This window comes from Caretta caretta, chromosome 7, assembly GCF_965140235.1.
Source record: "Caretta caretta isolate rCarCar2 chromosome 7, rCarCar1.hap1, whole genome shotgun sequence".
Lineage (NCBI taxonomy): Eukaryota > Metazoa > Chordata > Testudines > Cheloniidae > Caretta > Caretta caretta.
Window position 1 is genome coordinate 102,550,008 of NC_134212.1, and position 26,953 is coordinate 102,576,960.

Genomic DNA, 26,953 nt, shown 5'->3' on the forward strand with positions numbered 1-26,953 from the left:
TAGGACTGTACACTCAAGCTCCTAAATTCAACAAAACTGAGTTACAAAGTCCTTTGCTAAAACACGCCCAACACAGACGTCCAAAGAACAGATTTTAAAAACTAACTTCTATATTTCTCTTCACTTCTAAAGGGATGAAAAAGCGTATTTCATTATTCTTGATGGACGAGAAATGAGTGGACATTAGTCTGATTTACTGACAAGTCTGTACACTTCTGAATGGGAATATTAGATGGGAAAAGCAAACTGCATCTTATAAATCACAGATGCAGCAGTATTTTCAGATCTCCATCAAAATAACTTTCTTCATGTTCCAGGAAGTAAATTCTTTCCTCAGACTGTGGAAAGACACTAGTGCCTTTGCATTAACCCCTTCCCCAACACTCAAATTCTTTGGACATAAATCACCTCCCAGTGGCGTAGCCACGTAGAGCGAACAGGGGGAGCGGACTAAAAAAAGGTGCCACCCGCTTGTACTCACTCGGCGGCGCTCTGGGTCTTCGGCAGCACCACAGTGACACCATACTTTAGTGCCGCCGAAGACCCAAAGCAAGTGAAGGACGCGCCGCCGGGTGAGTAAAAATTAAAAAGGCGCCAAACAATTAAAAAGACGCCACTTGTGCTAGGTGGGAGAGCAGCCGCTGCCACGCTCCCCCCCACTTATGCTACTCTGTGATCACCTCTGTGATCTTATTGTTTAACATAAGTCGTTAACACATCTGTTCCATCTTGTATTTAGCAGGGACACTATCAGTTAGTTTCCAAGACCTGAAGAAGAGTTGTGTGGAAACTCGAAAGTCTGTCTCTCTTACCAACAGAAGATAAACAGAAGGTCCAATAAAAGACATTACCTCACCCACCTTGTCTTTCTAATCCTTTAGTCAGTCTCATGGCCCTTTTCTGAATCCTTATTTATCAACATCCTTCCTAAATCGGGCCCCAAAATTGGACATAACATTGCAGCAGCGGTCGCACCAGTGCCAAATACAGAGGTCAAACAACCTCTCTACTCTGATTTAAGAATCCTCTATTTATGTATCCCAGGATTGCATTAGCTCTTTTGGCCACAGCGTCACATGGGGAGCTCATATTCATCTGATTGTCCACCATGAACCCCAAATCCTTTTCAAAGTCACTGCTTCCCAGTAAAGGGTACCCGATCATGTAAGTATGGCCTACATTCTTTGTTCCCAGATGTATACATTTACATGCAGCTATATTAAAATGTATATTGTTTGCTTGTGCCCAGTTTACGAAGTGATATACAGATCACTCTGATCAGTGACCTGTCCTCTTCATAATCTACCACTCCCCCAATTTATGTCATCTGCAAACTTTATCAGTGATGATTTTATGTTTTCTTCCAGGTCACTGACAACAATATTCAACAGTGTAGGGCCTAGAACCAATCACTGTGGGACTCCACTGGAGAAAGACCCGCTTCATGTTGACTCCCCATTTACAATTACATTTTGAGATCTATCAGTTAGCCAGTTTTTAATCCATTTAATGTGTGCTATGTTAATTTTATATTGTTTTAGTTTTTTAGTCACGTCAAATGACTTACAGTAGTTTACGTATATTAAGTCACCAATAGAACCTTTATCAACAAAAATTGTAATCTCATCAAAAAAGATATCAAGTTAATTTGATAGGCTCTATATTCCATAAACCCATGTTGATTGGCATTAGTTACATTACTCTCCTTTAGTTCTTTACTAATCAAGTCCCACATCAGGAACTCCATTATTTTGCCCAGGATCATTGTAAAGCTGACAGGCCTCTAATTACCCAGGGCATCCTGTTTATCCATTTGAAAGAAAACTAACGTTGCAACAATATTTAAGTCTTCTCAAACTTCCCCAGTGCTTGAAGACTTATTAAAAAATCAACATTAATGGTCTAGTGAGTTTCTCAGCCAGTTCTTTTAAAACTCTTGGATTAGAGATATCCAGACCTCCTGATTTCGAAGTGTCTTACTTTAATAGCATCTGTTTAACATCCTCCAGAGATACTAGTGGAATGGAAAGAGTGTTATCACCATATGATGAGACTATATCATCTGTCTTTCCCAAAAATATGGAACAGAAATATTTATTGAACATTTTTACCTCTTCTGCATTATTATTGACAAAGTTACTATTTCCATCTAGTAATGTACCAATATCTTTGTCAGGATTCTTTCCGTTCCTAACATATTTAAAAAACACTCCTTCTTATTGTCCCTAATTCTACTGGCCATAGATTTCTCCTTGTGTCTCTTTGTTTCCTTTATCTATTTTCTACAATTCATAACTTTTGGTTTATATTCATTGCTATCAACTTTACCTTTCTTCTGTGTGATATATATTCTTATATATATATAGATTCCATGGCTCTCTGCATAGTGCAGTCTCTGGGTGCCTTGAGCCATCAGCAGAAATCAGTCTGCTTAAATTGAGGTTTTCAATCAAAATTTCTACCCACCTCCTCCACCCCACTACAAACCAGGTGTCAATACAATTCACACCTTCTAAGTGGTATCAACAACTTTGCAATTGTCTGTTTTCAGAAAAAGAGAAGCATTTTCACCTAGTACATTAGAAAAGAAATTTTTGTCTTTGAAACACTAGATGAGAATGAGGTAAAGATTGTCTAAATTCCCCAAGTAAGTATATTGAATCATCTGTCCACTCAGGACCAGATTAACCGATCACTGGGCACAAGGGAAACATACACTTCTGGGCTCCTACTGCTACCTTCTGATATGAATACAACAAACAGCTGATAAATGGAAAGAAGAAGCAAAAAACCACACACTTCTATGATGTTCCCTCCCATACATGCCACTGCAGTAAATTCCCACCACAGCTTGTTCATTTACTGCTGTTGGAGAAGGAAGTGGGTTTTTTTAAACCAATCCCCTCTCCTCTCTCTTTGGTTCTGTTGGAAATGGCAAAGGAGTCTCAGCTGTGTGAGAAGACTATCTCTAGCCACTCATGCTCTGGTGCAGATTTGCAAAGGAACTGTTCTTTCAGGTAGTGCACAAATCCACATTGGTTTAAAAAAATCCACACACATACACAAAATACGAATTTGGGCTATAGGCACATGCCTAGTTTGTCTGTGCATTAATCCAGCCGTGTTCGGTCCCCTAGGGTGGTGTACATACTAGCTTTCAATCTTTCTAGTGTAGATATGGGGGAACTTCAATGTGACTTATTTCAATTCATGTATTTATTTCATACTACTTTGGGTACAGTATTATGGCTTAACTTGTATGAAGCTATCTAAAATAAAATTCTTCCAGGTTACATATCTGTTCTTTCAGGATAAGCTGAATTTGTCCATAAAATGAAAAATGACAAAGAAAAATACACTGTCAATATAATAATCTCGAATATTACACCAATATCATCTCCAAGATGAAGCTACAATTCACACATTGTAGCATGTTTGCTGAAGCTTTGCCATGTTAAAACCATACTCTGAATTAATTCACAATTGGATAGGAACTACAAGTCCAATTAGAAAAGTATTAGAATGAGGTTCGCCCTTCTAAGATCATTGAAATACACACTTTAAAAAAATAGTATCCTCCTGGTTACATGTTAATAAAATAAGTAATAAAAAGGCAAAATATTTGCATATCCTGCTGACATTTTAGCCATGTATTCAATACATATCGTATATACACCACAAGATGTTTCCAAAAGGAAGCAGAAGATGTGCAGAAAGATCTCCATCAAACAAGCCTGTAAAGGAGTCCCCTAAGGCTTTCTTCCCAGATGATGGGAGAACCTGATCATGCCCAGTTACTTGCACTGGGTGACTCCAGCAAAGTACCTTACTTCTTACCAGAGGCCCCTACCCCTTGCAGGTCTTCTCAAGACTCTTCTTGGGAGTTCACTGCCCTCCTCATAGGATCAGGGTAAAGATCTCCTGGATGGGAGTTCCCCTTGTGACTCCAGGAGTCACTCTAGAAGTTTCCTGCTTAGGGCAGACTTGCTCCTCCCCCTGCAGCTTACCACATTTTCCTCCCATCATACATGATTGAAAGACCATAATGGTGGGTTATCCCTGCCCCCAATGCCTCTCTAGCACCTCCCTCATCAGTGTATGGCAAGGGTCAGCAACCTTCAGCACGCAGCCCATCAGGGTAATCCGTTGGCAGGCTGCGAGACATTTTGTTTACGTTGACCGTCCGCAGGCACAGCTCTCCACAGCCCACTGGCAGGGAATGGCAAACTGCGGCCACTGGGAGCTGCGGGGGGCCATGCCTGTGACGGTCAACGTAAACAAAAAAAATGTCTCGCGGCCCACCAGTGGATTACCCTGATGAGCCGTGTGCCAAAAGTTGCCGAACCTTGGTGTAGAGTATATACACCCCATCACATATTCTCAAAAATGACATTGGGAGACCTAGGATAGCACCACCCTAAGTGCCATGTCTGCATCTGTCTGAGGTATAAATTCCTTTGAGAAATCTCGGTTGATGAGCACTAGATCACAGCATAAAGTCTCCTTTGGCATTTTAAAGGCTGTATCATACTTGATTGAACACTGCACTTTTCTAGGTTTCCCATCTCTCATCAGGTCCATAAGGGGGCTACGATAGTGGCAAAGTTAGGCATGAAGCATCTGTTGTATCCAGCCAACCTCAGAAATTGTCTGACTTGTTTTTTGGCCGTGGGTATTGGGTAGCTAGTCAGGTCCTGTACCTTGTTTACAAGTGGGCATATATGCCTGCCTCCCACTGTATATCCCAGTACATGGGTTTGCTATTTCCAAACCTACACTTAACTGGGATGGCAATCAGATCAGCTTTGGCAACTGATTGTAGCACCATGGTGACATGGCAGAGATGGCTGTCCCAGGCTGGATGACATAGGACTATGTCGTCCAGTTAAGCCATGGTATAGTGCCCATGTGGAACAAGCACTGATACATTAGCCTTTGAGAAGTTGCCACAGCCCAAACGGCATGGTTAGGAAACGATATACTCCAAAAGGCATGGCAAACAGTCTTTTTCCTGGATTCTAAAGTCAAGGTGATCCACCAATAGTCTTTTGTAAGGTCTATTGTAGACACATACCTGGCTTCCCCAAACAGTTCCAGAACCTCGTCCACCGAGGTATAGGGTACACATCAAACTTGGAGATCACATTAACCTCGCCGAAATCAAAGCAAAACATCATTGTGCCATTGTGTTTCAGGGCAAGAATTATGGAGCTTTGCAATTCACTGCACGACTTCTCCACTACACCCTGCTTGGAGTTTGGTCTTAACAGTGTCTCACATCTTCTTGGGCAGGGACCAAGGGTTCTCTCTCACCTTCTGCCCAGGGTCAGTCTCAATGTGATGGTAGGTTAGATGCATACACCCAGGAAGGGGCCTTTTGTTCAATCCCTAGTATCGCCCCACAATTAGCAGTGTTATCCATCTGTGTCATCAGAATTTCAGGTCCTAGATCAGGATCAGTGGCAAGGGGAGTGATAAGGAAGGCTTCTCTGTCGTGCTAGGCCTTTACTAAGGTGATGTTGTACAGTGGTTCTCAAAACTGGGGGTCATGACCCCTCAGGGGGTCACAAGGTTATTACATAGGGGGTCGAGAGCTGTCAGCCTCCACCCCCAATTCCCGCTTTGCCTCCAGCATTTATAAGTGTTAAATACAAAAAAAGTGTTTTTAATCTATAAGGGGGGCCACACTCATAGGTTCGCTGTATTAAAGGGGTCACCAATACAAAAGTTTGAGAAACACTGGGGAGTCCTTTCTCTTCTCCTGGTGTTGTACCTTGTAATCGACAAGACCTATGCATCACAGCACCTCGAACGGCCCTGCCATCAGGCCAATAACTTACCGTCTGTGCTCTGAACTCAATCCCCCAGCTTGAATACTCATAGCCATGCTCCTCCGTAATAGGCTGTTGCCTAGTGTTATTGGAACCCCTGATAGGTTCTTCCAGGCAAATGCCTGCAACTTTTTAAGCCATTCACGTAACTGGAGGATGTACTGGATCAGGTTTCCTGCTCCCGGTCCATGGCTTTCCCAGGACTCCCCACAGAGCACAGACAACATTCTGTTGTTGCTCCTGTTGGCACGTGGCTACTTCCCTTTTCATCTGCTGCTGTCCTTGCTGCTGGGCGAGCGAGCTGTCACAGCAGCTGCTGCTGCAAGGTGGCTTGTTGGTGATGATTTTCAGTGACCCATTTTAACAGCCATTCTAAATCAATCTCTTGTGAGGGTCCTTACAACTCCACAACCTCTTGTGGTTTTATTTTTCCTTCCCTTCCCTTCCCAGCTCTCTGTATAGTGACCCCTCCCCCACACCCGGAAACCCCTCCACCCAGCCCCTCAAAACCCCACCCTGCTGAGCCTCACCCCATGCATCAAGAGCCCCCCACACCTCGACCCACACCCCACCGAGCTCCAACCAGCTGCACCCTGACTCCCCCCCCCAAAACCCCACTCCCCCAGCCTACTCCCACACTGAGCCATAACCACCTTCACCTGGACTCCCCTGCAGAGTCCCATTCCCCCTGCACCCAGAACCCCGCACCGAGACCCTGTGCATCCAGATTTCTACCTGCATCCAGACCCCCCACATAGCTGCCTGCACCCAGATTGAGCCACACAGAACCCTGGTAAGCTTGAGGGAATTCTGCACCAAAAAATTTTAAAAATGTAAATTCTGCAAAGTTCTGCATATTTTATTGTCAAAATAACATGGAAACACAGCAACAATATAATTACACCATTTTCAATTTTTTTGATAATTTATTTCAAAATACTTGTGGATTTTAACTGAAATAATTGAAAATGGTATGATTATATTGTGTTATTTTGACAAATAAAATATGCAGAATTTTAAAATATTGTGCATATAATATTTAATTTTTTTGGCACAGAATTCCCTCAGAAGTAAAAAGCGCCAAATTTATTATATTTGACATACATGTCGCCATTCCTCCCATCTCTTTGCCTCTTCCCTGCTTGCAATCCTGGTGGTCATAAAAGTACTTGTAAATATCAATATCCTACCAAGGAATAGGAAAAAATAAGTGGGGACTGATGTAGTGCACCTGTATGCAGTTATACCACACCCTGCCCCAGGGTTCTAGGTTTCTTGCAGGAGGGACACTCAGCAGAGGAGTTGGGACATTTAAACAGTGTTGCAAAAATCTCATTTTTGAGAGAGCAGTAGATTTATTTTTAGCTTCATCAGGAACTTTGACATGAATCCCTCATTATATGCAAGGTTTTTTCCCCCCATTTATAAATATAAGCATGATTTCCTATTCCATCAACCTGCATTCTTTGCTCCTAGATGTATAACCTTGCATTTAGCTGTATTCAAAGTCATCTTGTTCAAGTGAGCCCAGCTTAAAGAAATCCAGACCAGCCTATGCAACTGACCAATCCTTTTTACATAAATTGTTTCACATTTAGGGTGGGGACAAAAATCAAACTGAATTATAACCTTGCATTCATTTTGGGGCCACACATTTTCAGGACAAATTTATTTTTTTCATTCATTAATAAAGGAAACTAGATTGAATGGGTTTTCTTTAAAACTCCCATCAACATTTCCTTAAGGATATGACACATACATGTCTTATGTTTGGCAAGATCGATTTAAAATTTTACAAGATACAAAGCAACTGAAAGACTACTTCAACCACCATGCTTCATTTGAAACTCCTCCCCTTCATAATAACAACAAGTCATTCCACATTACCAGAGCCATGCTGAGAATAAAATATTAGATTTAAAATATTAGATTTTTAATAAAGTGTCTATCATGTGCAGATCCTTACATATGTCAATGACATCAATTTGCCAGACAACAAACTGCACTACTTAAATGTAGCATGCATACAAAGTGTAAGGTGTAACACATAGCCTAAAAATTGTTGAAGAAAGCTACCCATTTCCATCCAAAGTGCATTTTAAAAAACAGAGGTCAAATCAATTTAGCTCAGGGTGACTGCAATTGTACATATAGGTTAGCCTCTGAATCCAGTACTGTCAGAGTGAACTGAATACTAACCAAGCATGATCAGGCTGTTGCATGGAAATATTTCTACTCCTGCTGAGCTAACTAACTACTACTTACTGTAAAGAGAAAAGGAGTACTTGTGGCACCTTAGAGACTAACCAATTTATTTGAGCATGAGCTTTCGTGAGCTACAGCTCACTTCATCACGAAAGCTCATGCTCAAATAAATTGGTTAGTCTCTAAGGTGCCACAAGTACTCCTTTTCTTTTTGCGAATACAGACTAACACGGCTGTTCCTCTGATACTTACTGTAATGCAACCTTTAAAACTGTGTATGACATTCAAAATTATTCAAATAGTATGCTTCACAAACAAGATAATATGGATGAACATTCATTATAGCATTATGTATGCTACAGAGAGGAGTTTAGTTGTTTATTTGTAGCAAAAGAAAAGGAACTAAACCCTAGTATGACGGGCCTTAGGTAGTGTTTAAGGTTTGATGGCAATGAACACTCCAAAACAACATATTACTTCTGCCTGATATGCAGCAAGAAAATTTCCTTGCACGGACTGTGAACTTCAAACTGTCCAAGGAGCCTCCCAAAACCCATTGGGGAATGGCTACACTTTGCCTAGCTTCCCTCCACTCATATATCTTCCTCTGTCCCACGTGACAAAAACTGAAGGTTCACCGCAGGGAAGTCAGGTCCATACAACTGTCTCCCGCATTTGTTTCCATTTCCCAAACTGATATTTCTACTATATTTTAATGTCTATTCCATAAAAGAAAGAGAGTTATTTTAAAGGACAAGAACTCTGGGGAAAGAGATCAGAATTCTACCTGAGATTTATATGCACTCACCATGAATAAAAGATAAAAGGGGATAGTTTACAAAGGAAGCAAGTTAGTCAACCCTAGAAATCAATGTACAGACAACAGAATGGACTGTGCATACCAGTGGTGGGTTAGTATATTCTCAGTCACTGAATATAACCCCAAACACATACAATCTCAGGTCTAGTTGGCAAGCCTAGATAATGAGTTATTCATTCCCACATGCTGAATTTTGACATTTTTCAAGACCATTTTCAGCATTTCTAGTACGGTGCCTTACAATTGACATATATTTGCTTTTAGTCTGAGACCAGGCCTTTTCAAAATCACAGCCTCACACACTACAGGATTAGCAGAGATACAGATTCATTTGCTCACTGGGTGATGTAACAATTAAACAGTTGTCAGTGGCTTATTACAAACACAGCAGAGGCCCAAGCTCTTCCTTAAGATAGGCACTGGAAGAGGCGAAGCAAGGAAAACAGGTGAAGGGGCACAGGTTCCAGAGGCCGGACTGGGGAAAGATAAAGGAAGATAAGTGGAGGGGAGCTTCATGGAACTGTCATCCTTTAGGGACAAACATCTCAAAATTGACCAGCTTCACAGCTGCACTATGCTCCTTGATAAGTTCCATCCTCCACTTTTCTTGGTTGTATTGCTCAGTTATGCTGTGTTCTTTCTGTAACGTGTGGTAGTTTCACGTAGGGATTAATAAATACACAACTCAGGCTTGCTCCTTTCTAGAACTCCATTGAAGTGTTTGTTTCAAAGCAACAGAAGCAAAAATACATAAAGCTGTGCAGCTTATTTATGAGCTCCCAAGAGCATTATTTAACCCATGTTACTTAGTGACCCCTTTTGGAAATCCCTTGTTCCTCAAGCTAACAAAACAAAAGCTACATGACAAATACTTGTTAGAAATTATGTTATTCTCCCCACCTTTTACAATGCATTCAGCTGAGATGACATTTTAATTTAGCATACTAATTCTACATCCATAGTAAATGACTCTCTCAATTAGCTAATAATACATTACAGTATGCATTCAGTGATTACATGCAATTTAAAAAAAAATCCCACTGGCACTAGAAATACACAAACAAAATTTTTTTTCAGGGGGCCTGTCATAAATATAAAGGGAAGGATAAACACCTTTAAATCCCTCCTGGCCAGAGAAAAAACCCTTTCAGCTGTAAAGGGTTAAGAAGCTAGGATAACCTCGCTGGCACCTGACCAAAATGACCAATGAGGAGACAAGATACTTTCAAAGCTGGGGCAGGGAAGGAGAAACAAAGGCTCTCTCTGTCTGTGTGTTGCTTTTGCAGGGATCAAAGCAGGAATGCAGGTCAGAACTCCTATAAAGGGTTAATAAGCAATCTAGTTAGATATGCATTAGATTCTGTTTTGTTTAAATGGCTGATAAAATAAGTTGTGCTGAATGAAATGTATATTCCTGGTTTTGTGTCTTTTTGTAACTTAAGGTTTTGCCTAGAGGGATTCTCTGTGTTTTGAATCTGATTACCCTGTAAGGTATTTACCATCCTGATTTTACAGAGGTGATTCTTTTACTTTTTCTTCAATTAAAATTTTTCTTTTAAGAACTTGATTGCTTTTTCATTGTTCTTAAGATCCAAGGGTTTGGGTCTGTGTTCACCTATGCAAATTGGTGAGCATTTTTATCAAGCCTTCCCCAGGAAAGGGGTGTAGGGTTTGGGAGGATTTGGCGGGGGAAAGACGTTTTGAAGCGGGCTCTTTCCCTGTTATATATTTGTTAGATGCTTGGTGGGGCAGCAATAAAGTCCAAGGGCAAAAGGTAAAATAGTTTGTACCTTGGGGAAGTTTTAACCTAAGCTGGTAAATATAAGCTTAGGGGATTTTTCATGCAGGTCCCCACATCTGTACCCAAGAGTTCAGAGTGGGGAAGGAACCTTCACAGGGCCAGAAATGACTCAACAGGCAAGATGATCATTGCTGGACTTGGGAGACAGACATTTTACTTTTGGCACTTCTGTGTTTAACTTACATTGAGTAAAAGAAAGCAAATCAGTCAGGAGGCCAGTGATGAAGCAACATGCTCAGAAGTGGGGAAGAAGAGAGAACTGCAAGCAAGTTTAAAATCACAGATTAGGAATATCCCACTCCTTGCTTTCCATCCTTTTCCTGAGGTGGGGGTCAGAGGGCCATGGCCCCATTACTTTTCACCAGCTGTAAGGGGAGGGGGAGGAGCAGAACGAGCAGGGTCTGGGTGGGGAAGAGGTAGTGGGGGATCAGGGCCTCAGGGGACTAGGCAGTGCAGGGGTAGGGACAGGGCCTCAGTGTGAAGGAGTGGGGCCATGGTTCCCCACTTTTCGGGAGCTTCCACAGCTCCTGATTTACCACTGTTATACAATTGCAACAAATCTTGTACAAAGTATGTCATGTAAGGTGTCAATGGAAAAGTTATGATTTGCTGAATATGATTATCCTGTTTATATACACGTATCATCTTTATACCTAAAGTCTCCGAGGGACCAATGTCTGCCCCTGTGAGTCATCAAAACATGTAAGCACATGTGATATGCTTATGTAACCCTGAACTCCATCTTGGGACAGTAATTTTCCGGGTACCTGGTCTGCAAGCTTTGTTTGAGACAGTAAAATTCAATGCACATGGCAAGGGATATTAAAAAAGGCACATAAAACATCTCCATTTTGTCTTTATTTCTTGCTTCATTTCTCTGGACTGGCTTTCTAACAAGGAAGCTTTAAACAAAGACTGATGACCCCCCAATACGTTTGAGTAATTGCAGGGAGAGGCTTTTGCAAGCTAGCAGTTTATTCTGTCACTGCTATGATCCTGATCTATGCACACTGAAAAGAATCTCATGTTTGTATATGATCTATTAACCATTTATAACTCTCTTCTTTTTAGTTACTAAAGGATTGGCAGTGGCGTGATTACTGGGTAAAATCTGATTTATATATTGACCGGGCAAAATGGCAGATCCCTTTGGATTAGAAAAACCCTATATTTGATTAAATTGGTTTTCAATAACCACTCATCAGAGTCTAGTGTCTGGGTGGTGCGCCAAGGGCTGGAATGCCTTAAGGAGACAGCATTTATGGCTTCTTATTAACCAGTGTGGTGAGAAAGAAGTTCACTTTTGTTACTGGTTTGGTGTAATCTAATGAGAGAATAACCACCAGTTTGGGGTGAGTCTGCCCTATTTCACAGCAGTCTGTCCTGTATTTGGTATTCTCAGCTGTGACCCACTGAGGCACAGTGACAAAAGGTTTATAATTCATTATAAACTCTGGAATAGTCTACAATGTGCTGCTGCAAAAGGGCTGACTGACCCTGGCACTATCCAATTCAAACATAAACAGACCTGTTTCTTGAATGCACATATACAACTGGATTTGTAATTTCTGTACTATCCTTCCCTAACGAACCGAGGGACACACCCCACCCATGTACTTATTCTCTACACCAAATACTGACTTGGACTCTTAATACATTCCATAGGTGGCGCACCTGAGCCCACTTATCCACTGACGCTTTAAAAACTCCCACGCCCCAATCTGGATCTACGCTGGCCATGTGATATGTACGTACCCAGTGAACCTTGTAACTGATATTTGCATTCCCCCATAACCCAAGCCTGGCCCCAGATGTACAGTACCTTCCCTCTTAACTTGTGTAAATTTGATTTTAAACATTTACTTTGCAATCTTGTTTTACTTTGCCATGAAAATGAACATAATAATTAGGTTTCAGAGTAACAGCCGTGTTAGTCTGTATTCGCAAAAAGAAAAGGAGTACTTGTGGCACCTTAGAGACTAACCAATTTATTTGAGCATGAGCTTTCATGCATCCGATGAAGTGAGCTGTAGCTCACGAAAGCTCATGCTCAAATAAATTGGTTAGTCTCTAAGGTGCCACAAGTACTCCTTTTCTTTTTATAATAATTAGGAAAGATTTGCCCAAACTAACACTGATTTAAAGCAACCTCATCCACTGGTACGAGTATCATGGTGTTTGGCAAAGTACAGAGGATAACAAATATCTCATTTACTTTGTTTATTGTTTGGCTGATTGTGTGGAGTTTTGTTTTGTTGTTTATCATTTTTCAATGCTTTACAAGGACAAGCTGGTGACAGCAAGGCTGAGTTTAGATTTATTTGTGCTACTTGTTCAGAGCAGCATGTGTGTTTCTAAACTTAGGATATTTAAAACCCCCACTGTTTAATGCTGCTACAATGTGCACTACAAAAATCCACAAATTCAGCTGTAGAGATCCACAGCTAAATACAAGGTAGTATAGATTGTTTAGCATAAGCAGTTAACTCATATTTCAAGGGACCATTCAAGGAGAAGTGGCCTGTTAACACTCCTTCAGTCACATGGGTGAAAGGAAAGGGGGAAAACAGCAGGAGGAGGTTTCAGAGTAACAGCCGTGTTAGTCTGTATTCGCAAAAAGAAAAGGAGTACTTGTGGCACCTTAGAGACTAACCAATTTATCTGAGCATGAGCTTTCGTGAGCTGTAGCTCACTTCATCGGATGCATACCGTGGAAACTGCAGCAGACTTTATATACACACAGAGATCATGAAACAATACCTCCTCCCACCCCACTGTCCTGCTGGTAATAGCTTATCTAAAGTGATCATCAAGTTGGGCCATTTCCAGCACAAATCCAGGTTTTCTCACCCTCCACCCCCCCACACACAAACTCACTCTCCTGCTGGTAATAGCCCATCCAAAGTGACAACTCTCTACACAATGTGCATGATAATCAAGGTGGGCCATTTCCTGCACAAATCCAGGTTCTCTCACCCCCTCACCCCCCTCCAAAAACACACACACACAAACTCACTATCCTGCTGGTAATAGCTCGTCCAAAAAGTGACCACTCTCCCTACAATGTGCATGGTAATCAAGGTGGGCCATGTCCAGCACAAATCCAGGCTTTCTCACCCCCCCCCTTTTTTTTTCCCAGGGGACACACACACACACACACACACACAAACTCACTCTCCTGCTGGCAGTAGCTCATCCAAACTGACCACTCTCCAAGTTTAAATCCAAGTTTAACCAGAACGTCGGGGGGGGGGGGGGGAGGAAAAAACAAGGGGAAACAGGCTACCTTGCATAATGACTTAGCCACTCCCAGTCTCTATTTAAGCCTAAATTAATAGTATCCAATTTGAAAATGAATTCCAATTCAGCAGTTTCTCGCTGGAGTCTGGATTTGAAGTTTTTTTGTTTTAAGATAGCGACCTTCATGTCTGTGATTGCGTGACCAGAGAGATTGAAGTGTTCTCCGACTGGTTTATGAATGTTATAATTCTTGACATCTGATTTGTGTCCATTTATTCTTTTACGTAGAGACTGTCCAGTTTGACCAATGTAAATGGCAGAGGGGCACTGCTGGCACATGATGGCATATATCACATTGGTGGATGTGCAGGTGAACGAGCCTCTGATAGTGTGGCTGATGTTATTAGGCCCTGTGATGGTGTCCCCTGAATAGATATGTGGGCACAGTTGGCAACGGGCTTTGTTGCAAGGATAGGTTCCTGGGTTAGTGGTTCTGTTGTGTGGTATGTGGTTGTTGGTGAGTATTTGCTTCAGGTTGCGGGGCTGTCTGTAGGCAAGGACTGGCCTGTCTCCCAAGATTTGAGAGAGTGTTGGGTCATCCTTTAGGATAGGTTGTAGATCCTTAATAATGCGTTGGAGGGGTTTTAGTTGGGGGCTGAAGGTGACGGGTAGTGGCGTTCTGTTATTTTCTTTGTTAGGCCTGTCCTGTAGTAGGTAACTTCTGGGAACTCTTCTGGCTCTATCAATCTGTTTCTTCACTTCCGCAGGTGGGTATTGTAGTTGTAAGAAAGCTTGACAGAGATCTTGTAGGTGTTTGTCTCTGTGTGAGGGGTTGGAGCAAATGCGGTTGTATCGCAGAGCTTGGCTGTAGACGATGGATCGTGTGGTGTGGTCAGGGTGAAAGCTGGAGGCATGTAGGTAGGAATAGCGGTCATTAGGTTTCCAGTATAGGGTGGTGTTTATGTGACCATTGTTTATGAGCACTGTAGTGTCCAGGAAGTGGATCTCTTGTGTAGACTGGACCAGGCTGAGGTTGATGGTGGGATGGAAGTTGTTGAAATCCTGGTGGAATTCCTCAAGGGCTTCTTTTCCATGGGTCCAGATGATGAAGATGTCATCAATATAGCACAAGTAGAGTAGGGGCTTTAGGGGACGAGAGCTGAGGAAGCGTTGTTCTAAATCAGCCATAAAAATGTTGGCATACTGTGGGGCCATGCGGGTACCCATAGCAGTGCCGCTGATCTGAAGGTATACATTGTCCCCAAATGTAAAATAGTTATGGGTAAGGACAAAGTCACAAAGTTCAGCCACCAGGTTAGCCGTGACATCGGGGATAGTGTTCTTGACGGCTTGTAGTCCATCTTTGTGTGGAATGTTGGTGTAGAGGGCTTCTACATCCATAGTGGCCAGGATGGTGTTATCAGGAAGATCACCGATGGATTGAAGTTTCCTCAGGAAGTCAGTGGTGTCTCGAAGGTAGCTAGGAGTGCTGGCAGCGTAGGGCCTGAGGAGGGAGTCTACAATTCACACTTTGCTTCTCTACAAAAGAAAAAGGACACTAAACTTTCTAAACTACTACATGCTACAAGGGGCCACAGCAATGGTTCCCTCAACCCACCTAGCAAAATTGTTAACCTATCCAACTATACTCTCAGCCCAGCAGAAGCAGCTGTCCTATCTCGGGGCCTCTCCTTCTGCCCCTCCACCCCCACGAACATGATACAGTTCTGTGGTGACCTAGAATCCTATTTTCGACGTCTCCGACTCAAGGAATATTTCCAAAATACCTCTGAAACAACATACTAATCCACAGAGGCCTCCCTACCAACACTACAGAAAGAAGGATTCTAGGTGGACTCCTCCTGAAGGTCGAAACAGCAGACTGGACTTCTACATAGAGTGCTTCCGCCGACGTGCACGGGCTGAAATTGTGGAAAAGCAGCATCACTTGCCCCATAACCTCAGCCATGCGGAACGCAATGCCATCCACAGCCTCAGAAACAACTCTGACATCATAATCAAAAAGGCTGACAAAGGAGGTACTGTTGTCATCATGAATAGGTCAGAATATGAACAAGAGGCTGCTCGGCAGCTCTCCAACACCAGTTTCTACAAGCCATTACCCTATGATCCCACTGAGAGTTACCAATAGCAACCACAGCATTTGCTCAAGAAACTTCCTGAAAAAGCACAAGATCAAATCCACACAGACACACCCAAGACTGGGAGTGGCTAAGTCATTATGCAAGGTAGCTTATTTCCCCTTGTTTTTTCCTACCCCCCCCCCCCCAGACGTTCTGGTTAAACTTGGATTTAAACTTGGAGAGTGGTCAGTTTGGATGAGCTTTATTGCCAGCAGGAGAGTGAGTTTGTGTGTGTGTGTCCCGGGAAAAAAGGGGGGGGGGGTGAGAAAGCCTGGATTTGTGCTGGACATGGCCCACCTTGATTACCATGCACATTGTGTAGAGAGTTGTCACTTTGGATGGGCTATTACCAGTAGGAGAGTGAGTTTGTGTGTGGGGGGGTGGAGGGTGAGAAAACCTGGATTTGTGCTGGAAATGGCCCAACTTGATGATCACTTTAGATAAGCTATTACCAGCAGGACAGTGGGGTGGGAGGAGGTATTGTTTCATGATCTCTGTGTGTATATAAAGTCTGCTGCAGTTTCCACGGTATGCATCCGATGAAGTGAGCTACAGCTCACTTCAGCTCATGCTCAAATAAATCGGTTAGTCTCTAAGGTGCCACAAGTACTCCTTTTCTTTTAGCAGGAGGAGTGTTGTTAGTGGGTTATAGATTGGTGTAATAAGTCATAAATCCAGTGTTTCTATTCAGTCCATTATTCTTAGTCTCCAGCAAAGTTATGAAATTAAGCTCTCAGGCTCATTGTGCAGGTTTCCTTTGAGGATAAAGACTGATAGGTCAGATGTAGAGTGATTACTTGGTGAAAAGTGTTCTCCCACAGGTGATATGGTGTTTTTGTCTCTCATCATTTTCCTGCATGATTTCGTTCAAGAGCATTGTGACCGCATGGTTTCACCCACATACTTATTGGGTACAGTGTACTGGAGGAGGGACACCACATGTTGTGATAGGCACATGTAAAAGATCCATGGATCTTGAAAGGTGTGTTGTGGGGGGTGTTGATCATTGTAACAGTGGAGATATGTCTGCAGTTTTTGAATCATTACATTATACTTAGTGAATATCTTCCTGAAGGGAAATTAGAAAAATTGCATCTGATTAATAGATCTGTAGAAATATAATAGAAACGTGTGTTAGGGGAATCTTGGCCACAAGCAGGTTTAACTAGTCTTAAAAGCATATTCTATATGAAATCATTCACCAGCATACTTCTCCATAACCCATAGGAATTCAATTTTGTGAAGGTTCTAATAAATTAATTAATTTCCTTCTCTGAGCTCTGTCAAGTTGGGTTCCTAATTCAAAGAAAGCTTCCCTTTATACGGCGGGGGGGGGGGGGGGAGGGAGAGAAAGAGAGAGATTAGTTCCAATCTATTTCGGGCATTCCCTAATATTTAATTAGGCTTTTCTGTAAAATGTAGCACAAAGAGAATACATGATTCCCTGGTGTGGTGTCAAGGTTGATTGGCACCTGCTTCGGATGACCTGCATGACAAACTTTTAGCTTAGACAGTCATGTAATGTAGCCAAACCCCTTCCCAAAAGAAAACAAAACAAACCCCTTACTTTGACACCATGTCTACCCATATTCTCCCTCTCTTGCCAAATTAAGTAGAATTTGCTGGGGTGGGGGTGAGGGACTGCTGTGCACTACCAAGACAAGACAAGGAGAGTCATTTCTCATTGGCACTTCTTGCATTTTGGTGCATTTGTCATCCTATTTTACTTCTTATTTGCTTCCTTTCATACTTTGCCCCAATTAGGAGCAAAGGGACCTAATTCTTAACAGCAACCTCTCAGATATGTTCAGTATTTTACAGAGCATTGCATCTATACCAAGAACGAGGAAAAGAAAATCATCAGTACCAAGAACTTAATTTTTATCTTTCCACAATTAAAAACATCTACACAAATATTTAACTGTTTAAAAAAAACACTTCTGCAGTAAGGGGAGAATTTATCTATCTGGTAAGTATATTTAGTGCTCCATCCTGTGAAGAGCTGAGTACCATCAAATACCACGAAAGTCATTGGGAGAGGAGGGCGTTTAGCACCTCCTTGAGCCTTCTAGGACTGATTTCCTGTTTCGGCAACTTACATTCAAACTACTTTTTAGATTTCCAGTTTGCTCTGTCTCAATGTGAATTATGGCACCAACTTACAAAGGAAGCTGACAAGAGATCTGTTTCTGCCAGAGCCATCCGTTTCTACTTACTAAGCAACACGGACAAGAAAAACCTGTTTGTGGGCCACAAAGCTCCCAATTTACAATGCAAAAATACACAGGTCAGTGAATTTAGGACCTTGTCTACACTGAAGAGCTTTGTCGACAAAACAGTGAATGCATACGCACTACGATGCAACTTTTGGCGGCAAAAACGCCTTGTTCTGGCAACAAAATAAAACCACTCCAACAAGAGACATCAGGCTTTTTGCACAAAATTTCTGTCAACAAAGTGCCAGTGCTGGCAGCACGCTTGATTTTATCGCTTTAATTGGCCTCCAAGAGGTGTCCCACAACGGCCATCCTGACCACGCTGGTCAGCAGTTTGAACTCCACTGCCCTGCAGCCAGGGCCGTCCTTACCCATATGCAAAGTACACAGCTGCGCAGCTCCAGCCCCTGCTCTGGCTCTTCCCATCCCACCCTTCCCCCCCCCAGCCTCACCTCTTCCTGCCCCTGCTCCGCCCCAGCCCCACCCCCACTCACCTGAGGTCTGCAGAAGTGCCGGGCCTGCACTCACCGGCTCCAGCCGTGCCGCTGGTGAGTGCTGGGGGGTGGTTCCGACCTCCCCCCCAAGCCAGCCCTCCTGCCTCCCACAGAGGCCTGGGAGCAGCCCCCCCCACTCCCTCCTCACACAGGGCTGGGGCCCCACACACACACACACCCCTTGGGGGGGGCTATGTAGGGCCCCAGAATAGCTAGGGACGGCCCTGCCCGCAGCCAGGTAAACAACCAACCCTTTAAAAGCCTCGGGAAATTTTGAAATTCCATTTCCTCTTGGCTCAGCATGGAGAGGTCTCATTGCCTTTTCCCAGGTAACCATTGCAGCTTATTGCAGCAGATGCTCTCCTGCTCGGAGCTGCTGGATCTGCTCAGTTTATGGGGAGAGGAGGCTGTGCAGTCCCAGCTGCATTTGTGGTGTTGGAATTTTGATACCTTCGGGCAGATTTCACGAGGCTTGTGTAAAAAGGCTATGACTGGGACACACGGCAGTGCAGAGCATAGACAAAGGAGCTGAGGTAGGCGTACCACATGGCGAGGGAGGCAAACTGTTGCTCTGTTGCTGCACTTAAGACCTGCCGGTTCTATAAGGAGCTGGACGCTATCCTCAGTGACGATCCACCTCCACGAACCCCGTGGATACTTTGGTGAGCCTGCAGGTGGCGGAAAGAGGACCAAACCTGGAGGATGAAGTCATTGATGAAGAGGTGGAGTTAGACGATGATGTGGAACTCCCAGCGGGGTGGCCCGGTGGGGCAGGCAACCAGGAACAGTTCACCACTCCGGAGGTGTCTAGCCAGTCTCAGCAATTGCTCTCTGGCAAGCAAGAAGCAGGAGAGGAGATGCCTGGTAAGTGCCTGTGGTTTGTGTAGTGGGGAGGTGGCTTCAGGGTGTAGAAATGTATAAGGCTGGCTGTGTTTCTGTGAGCTAGACATTTCCCTGTGTAGCTAATCGGTATGATGGAACAGGGTGTTGATGCACGCCGAGATCTCACGGGAATCCTCCAGAGAAATCTCTAGGAAAGTTTCCTGGAGGTACTCGACAGTCCTCTGCAAAAGGTTCCTTGGCAGAGCTGCTTTGTTCCTTCCCTCATTGTAGGAAATTTTCCTGCACCATTTGGCAATCACTTGTGGTACACAGGCGAGCAGCATAGGGACCAGGACAGAAGCCACAAGCATGTAGTAGATGTAATCTCGCTTATCTTCTTACCTTCAGCAGTGAGATATCAGCTACAATGACCCCCGCCCATGGAAAGTGTGGGAGAATTTTAGAATTTTTTTTCCCTAGTTGGCAGCACCGCAACACTTGTGGAGTGCTTTTTTCCCCATGTAGAGCGTTCCCCCTGCCCTAGGGTGACCAGATGTCCCGATTTTATAGGGACAGTCCCGATATTTAGGGCTTAGTGTCATATAGGCACCTATTACTCCCTACTCCCATCCCAATTTTTCATACTTGCTGTCTGGTCACCCTACCCCCACCCCAAGCCAACACTCGCCATGCTTTGGATGTTTGCCGACTTGTGTGCTTGCCAAGGGTCAATCAGAAAGTGACTATTATGTTACCAGAGGCGTATTTTACTGAAATGTTTCAATACTGTGCGTAACTTAACCATCATGCTTCTGTGCACTGTTCCTTGTGCTTCAGCAGATGTGGCCTTGAGGAACACACCACACAACGGCCAAGTGTCTCCGCCAGATAAGAAAGCACCCAAGCCGGAGCAAAGACGACATACTCTGGGAGGTATTGCACTTCTCCAATGCAGAGAAAAGGGAATGCAAGGAATGGAGGGAAGCCAAAAGGCAGGACAGAAAAGAAAATCAGGAGTTTGTTAAGGACGCTACTGAGCGGATAATTAAAGTCACAGAGGAGCAAATGCAGATTCTGAAGTCGTTAATAATGCTGCAGACTGAGCAGATACTTGCCCACCCTCCCCTGCAGCATATTCAGAACTCTTTTCTGTGCCCCCTGCCCCCCAACTCCACCTGTGCCGTCCTTTCCACTTTCTAGGACTTCTCACTTTCCGCTGTACTCCACTCCTCAGACAACTTTCAAAATGATAGCTGGACCTACACACAGCTCTGAAAGTCTGCCCTTCCCTGATACCTCCTTTCCCACCGAGCATCTTTGTGTGCGTGCACGCGCACGTGTGCGTGTTGTTTCTTGTGCAATAAAAGCCGAGTTTTTGAATGGTAACATCTTTATTTGTTTCCCACAAAATTGAGATAGCAAGCGCTACCAATACATACACAGGCAGGTCAATCATTTGCTTACTGGAATGTAAGGCCCCAAATTTCACTGTTCCATGAAAACTACATGTAATGTAACATTGCAGCACCAATCACAGAGAATACATGACTGGTTCTCATTTTCAGAGTGTTGCCTCAAAGCCTCCCTGATTCAAATTGCCCCCCTCTGGGCCCCTCTGCTAAGCCCTGGTATCTGGCTGCTCAAAATCAGCAGTCAAGTGGTCTCTGCCTCAACACTCCAGCCCTGAGCAAACCTTTCACCCTTAGCTTCATAAAGATTATGCAACGTACAACACGCAGCTGTAACCATGGTAATATTATCATGAGTAATTGAGGTCTAACCTGCCATAAAGGCATTGCCAGTGTGCCTTTAATCTGCCAAAGGCACACTCCACTGTCTTCTGGCACAAACGCAGCCTGTTGTTGAACCACTCCTTACTGCTGTCCAGGTTTCCCGTGTAAGTTTCATGAGCCATGACTGTAAGGGGTATGCCAGGTCTCCCTGGATCACTATGGGCATTTCAACATCCTTCACTGTAATCTTCTGGTCTGGAAAGAAAGTCCCCGCTTGTAGCTTTCTGTACTGGCTGGTATTCCTGAAGATGCATGCATCATGCACCTTTCCTGACCACCCCGCGTTGATGTCAGTGAAATGCCCACGGTGATCCACAAGCACCTGCAACACCATGGAGAAGTACCTCCTTCCTATTGATGTACTCCATTGCAAGGTGATCTGGTGCCAAAATTGGAATGTGTGCGCTATCTATCGCCCCTCCATAGTTAAGGAAACCCATTTCTGCAAAGCTGTCCACTATTTCACACATTTCCCAGAGTCACAGTCCTTTGTAGCAGGATGCAATTAATTGCCCTGCACACTTGCATTAATGCAGCCTCAGTGGTCGACTTCCTGACTCTAAATTGATTCACTACCTACTGGTAGTAGTCTGGAGTCACCAGCTTCCACACCGTAATTGCAACACGCTTCTCTACCAATAGTGCAGCTCTCATTCTTGTGTCCTTGCACCGTAGTGCGGGAGCGAACTCCACACACAGTTCCAGGAAGCTGGCTTTCCGCATCTGAAAATTCTGTAGCCACTGCTCGTCACCCCAGACCTGCATGATGATCCGATCCCACCATTCAGTGCTTGTTTCCTGAGCCCAAAAGCAACGGTCCACCATCTGCAGCGGTTCCGTGAATGTCAAAAGCAATCTAAAGTTGCTCCTATCCGTATCACACAGCATGTCAGGCAACTGGGAGTCTTCTTCAGTAAGGAACTTCGTGATTAACTGCACTGCCATCCGTGATATCTTAATCCCAGTTATCAGTGCAAAGGAGAGCAGCGCAGGATCCATCTGTGGCACCAAGCTCCATATTCTTCATAGAAATATTGTTATGATATGAATATGGCATAACTAAGATATGTTTTATGCAAGATGGGTCATGTGAGATATCATTGGAAAGGTTAGGATTTTCTGAATGTGATTATCCTATTTGTATGGATGCATGTATCATTTCGGTATCTGAAGTTAGGAATACTGACTATGTATCAATTGCGAAAGTGTTTGCACCTGGGAAACACCCACCAAACAAAATACAATCAGTCTGGCTGCTTAGTCAATAAATCATTAGGGAGAACAATAGGTCTTTGAAGATGCTAATCTCCCACCTTCCTGAAAAGCTTCCTGGGACGCTGCTTTGACACTGCAGGGTCATGTAATCATGTCACCTGGTACTGGACACCATCTTGGACTACTAGTATTTTTCATTTTTTATGAGGTGTGGAATCAAACTGGGAAACAAAGGCTTCCCACCATATGTAAATCCTATTTAGGGCTGGGGAGTGAGTTAATCAGGGTCAGTTCTTTACTGAATCCCCACCCAAGATGACTGCTAACAACGCCTAAGACTGAACTGAGGAAGAACTAGACCCAGGCTAGAAGGTGTCTGGCCTGTGAAAGGAATGTCTGGAATTCTAAGCTGTAAGCAAAAGAAGTTTGTCTTCAAGAATCTCTGCAACTTACTTAAAACAACATTTCGGGTGAGAAATTACTACTTGTAGCCAGTTTCTTTTCAGTGTATTAAGCTTAGTTTGCGTGTTTGCTTTATTTGTTCAGTAATCTACTTTGATCTGCTTGCTATCCCTTATAATCACGTAAAAATCTATCCTTTGTAGTTAATAAATTTGTTTTGTTTTCTAAAACCCAGTTTGTGCAATTCGTAACGGGGGCGGGGGAGGGGTGAGGCTGTGCATATCTTCCTCCACATTGAGCGAGGGGGCAATTTTCATGAGCTTACGCTGTACAGATTTCTTTGCACTGCAACACAATACCATTTTGGGTGTGCACTTGAGTACTAGGCAATCCCCTAGCTGAGTCTTCCCACACAGAGTTGATTTCAGTGTTTGTGTCCTTAGGTGTGGCCCTACCTGTGTGTGTGCTAGAGGAGGCTTGAGAGCCTGGCACAGCAGGACAGAGTGAGGGAGCCCAGGCTGATAGAATGGGCGGGTTCAGTAGGACCCAATTATACCAGGTGGCACCCCGGAAAGTGGGGGGCAACTCATCACACCATCCCTTCTCACAAAGATGCCAGAGTGCACAGCAAACAAAGGCCATTGAAAAATGCCGTGAAAGAAAGCTGGAAGCCCATAGAATGCTGGGACAGAAAACATTTCATCATGGGACACTGAGCCCGGTCCAAAGATGTGTCGTGATCCACTCCGCCTTCCCACAGGGCAGAAGGTGTTGAGCTGGACTGTGGGATAGGTACCCACTGTGCATTGCTCACACCGTCAATGATAGTACCCCAACTGCGGACATGCTCTGCTAACAAAGGGAGTGAGTGTGAACATGCAATACCGATTTTTGAGTGTCGGCATGACTTTAGTCGACAAAACTCTGTATAGACAAGGCCTAAGACAAGCTTATCATCTAGATATTCAGTTATATTACATTTTGTTCACTTGTCATTTCATATTATGGATCGAGGGTGAAATTCATTCAGGTGTAGACGGCAACTGAAAGGCTCCTGATTACCACTTGAGTCTCACTGTCTGAGTATATGGGGGAGGGGAAAATGGACAAACCTGCTGTGCGGGGGAAGAGGGGAGGGCATCTGGGCCCAGTTAGTGCTAAGGGAAATGCGGAGAGATCACTGGATCCATGACGGCATGATTTCAGTGTCTGAGAATCCCACACACAGTGCATGAAAGAGTTGAAGCTACTATCCCAATCCATAAATGCAGAGGATGTGTATTTCATGCCCACCTGCAGGTTTGAGGTGTCAGGGGACGACACACTGGGGCAGCCAGTTTTATCTTCAGCAGTTTTTAATGCAGCTCGCCATGCAAAACTGAATTTCTCTGGCTTTGTACAACCTAACTAGCAAAAAAACTGGAAAAAGATATATTCATTATTTTTCCTTTAATAGAAAGATTTAGCATGTATCACTATAGATTTTCACATATCAGAATGATTACATTTTCCCTTCACTTAGCCTGACATAACAAATGAGTCAGTAAGTATGAAGATCGAATTAAGCAGTAATTTAAAAAAAAAAAAAGTAAAAGCTTCAGTTGAGCAGAGCTCCCCTAAGTCTGTTCTTTAGAGGACCATAAGCACTTCCTTTTAGATTTTTTTCAGGTTCAGCAAAGCACTGTGACTTACATGAAATGATATTTTTAACTCCACTGCATGGGAAACTAAACAGTGATCAAAGTTGCTATGTTTTCACAATCTTTTCTGATGAAACAGGTTAGCAATAGCATCATGGAGCATCTTCAATATGAAAGTAATGAATTTACATATGCATGGATAGTAAAATTGTACTTAGAAAAAAGTTTTTAACATTTCATTTTCTATTTCAAGCAGCAGGTTAGAGCAATACTTTGAACAACACAGCAGCAGCAATTCTCTAATACTGAGAATACTAATTAAAGCAGTAAATATTTAAAGTGCCTTTTCAGGTCTCTATTTTCTTGTAGCATAAAATAAAACTACCTATTTTCTGTGAAATCCTAGGCCTTGATCCTACAAAGACTTATGCATATGATTAATAATAAGAAGGGCTGGTCCCATTAACTTCAAAGGGGCTAGTCGTGTGCTTAAAATTATACGTGTGTTAACCTTCGCAGGATAGGGCCTTAGAGAACCACTCTCTTGGATTTAGGTAACAGTTCCTCAAATTCTGAGATTTCTCACCCTTCCCAATAGAATAATTCAAAATTTTTAAATGACACATAAGTCGTAGTTTTACGATGAGTCCCCATTTTATATCTTCTATTGAGATCATTTCAGGGCTGTAGAAATACCCGACAGCTTAGTAAATCATAGCAGTTTACTAAAAACATGCTTTGATGTAATTAAAAAAAGGGAGGAAATAAGTTAGTTCTATTACATATTAGAGACATAACTGTATAAAGTGTGTGTGTGCATACTTATGTATGTGTATACATACACACTTAGCTAAGTTAAACAAACTAATGACTTCCTTTTCTCATTTATCTCTGCCATTCAGGGTAGCAGCGATTGAGAACCAATGCCGCAGCATTGGACTCATTTTTTTCTATCAGCTGAAAGTAGTTCTCTGCCAAACTTATGTCAGAATACATTAGCCCAGTGCTGCGGAGCAATTTTATCGAAGAAACTCAATGTCTTCCCACTCCCCACCACCCTGCAAGCTCATGGAACGGGTGCTGCTCTACCGTCTGTCTGATATTATTGAATACATCCTCCCAGTGGAGCAGGCAGGATTTCGCCCGAAGGGGAACTGCTGTGACCAAGTAGCTTAGCTTACCAGCAACACTGAGGCAGGATTCCAACGTAAGCTGAAGACAGGAATCACCCTTGTTGATCCGTCCTCAGCATACAACACTGTCTGGAGACAGAGCCTCCTCCTCAAGGTCTCCCTCGTAATTCACTGTCGACAAATGATCTGCCTCCTGGTGGCAGTGACTGGAGACCTACACTTTAAGGTACACCTTAATGACGAGATCAGTAGACCAAGAACTCTGAACTCAGGCATCCCTCAGGGCTCTGACCTGGCCCCAATACTTTTTAATCTATACACCGTGGATATATCAGCAACGGAGTCAAGGAAATTCATGTATGCGGATGATATTGCCCTGGCTGTTCAGCATACAAGCCTCCATACCATCAGCTGCACCCTAACCCGAGATCTTAGCACAATGGCTGATTATTTCGAATGCTGGAAATTTAGGCCTAATCCAAAAAAACCTCCATGGTAACTGCTTTCCATCTGAACAATAAAATGGCTAATACCAAACTTGATGTGCAGTTCTGCGGTGAGAGCATCAACCACGAAGCTAATCCAAAGTATCTTGGTGTAACACTGGACCGGAGTCTGACCTTTCGATAACATCTCGAGAACATCCATGATAAGGTCAGGTCTCGTGTCACGCTTATCAGAAAATTGGCTGGAACATCATGGGGCTCCAGTCCACGGACTTTACGAACCACAACAATTGCCTTGGTATATTCTGCAGCTGAATATTGTGCATCAGTATGGTCTCATAGCACTCGCACTAAACTCCTTGACACTCAACTCAATAATGCTATGCGCGTAGTGTCAGGGACGCTCAAATCTACTCCAGCTGACTGGCTCCCAGTCCTATCGCATCTAGCCTCCAGATTAGAAGAGCTGGGCAGATGGGCCTTTGGAAAGACATTCCTACCCAAGAGGTCTGAGACATTTCCTACAATTCACAAGCATGGAACTGAATTTCAAGGCTGATTCCCAATGTAAGTATTCCTTATATAATTTAGGGTTGTCTACACTGTGATAAAAAACCCACGGCATGGAGTCTCAGAGCTGATTGTACCCATTCTGCTCGTAGGGTCTCAGAGCCTGGGCTCTAGCCCGAGCCCAAATGTCTACACTGCAATTTTATAGCCAGGAAGCCCACACCCTGTGAACCCAAGTTAG

At 43.5% G+C, this 26,953-nt stretch overlaps 1 protein-coding gene across 5 annotated transcripts in view; it reads right to left on the minus strand.

Annotated features, from left to right (window-relative positions):
- The window catches only part of PTPRE (protein tyrosine phosphatase receptor type E), a 270,155-nt gene that overhangs the window by 167,538 nt on the left and 75,664 nt on the right, over positions 1-26,953 (minus strand). The window contains exon 1 of one of the 5 annotated variants that reach the window (XM_048857793.2): positions 25,805-25,821. The exons of the other annotated variants lie outside the window; for them this stretch is intronic. The gene's annotated coding sequence lies outside the window, so the exon portion shown is untranslated. Of the gene's footprint in view, positions 1-25,804; positions 25,822-26,953 lie in introns of those variants that run through there. 5 annotated transcript variants of the gene reach the window in all.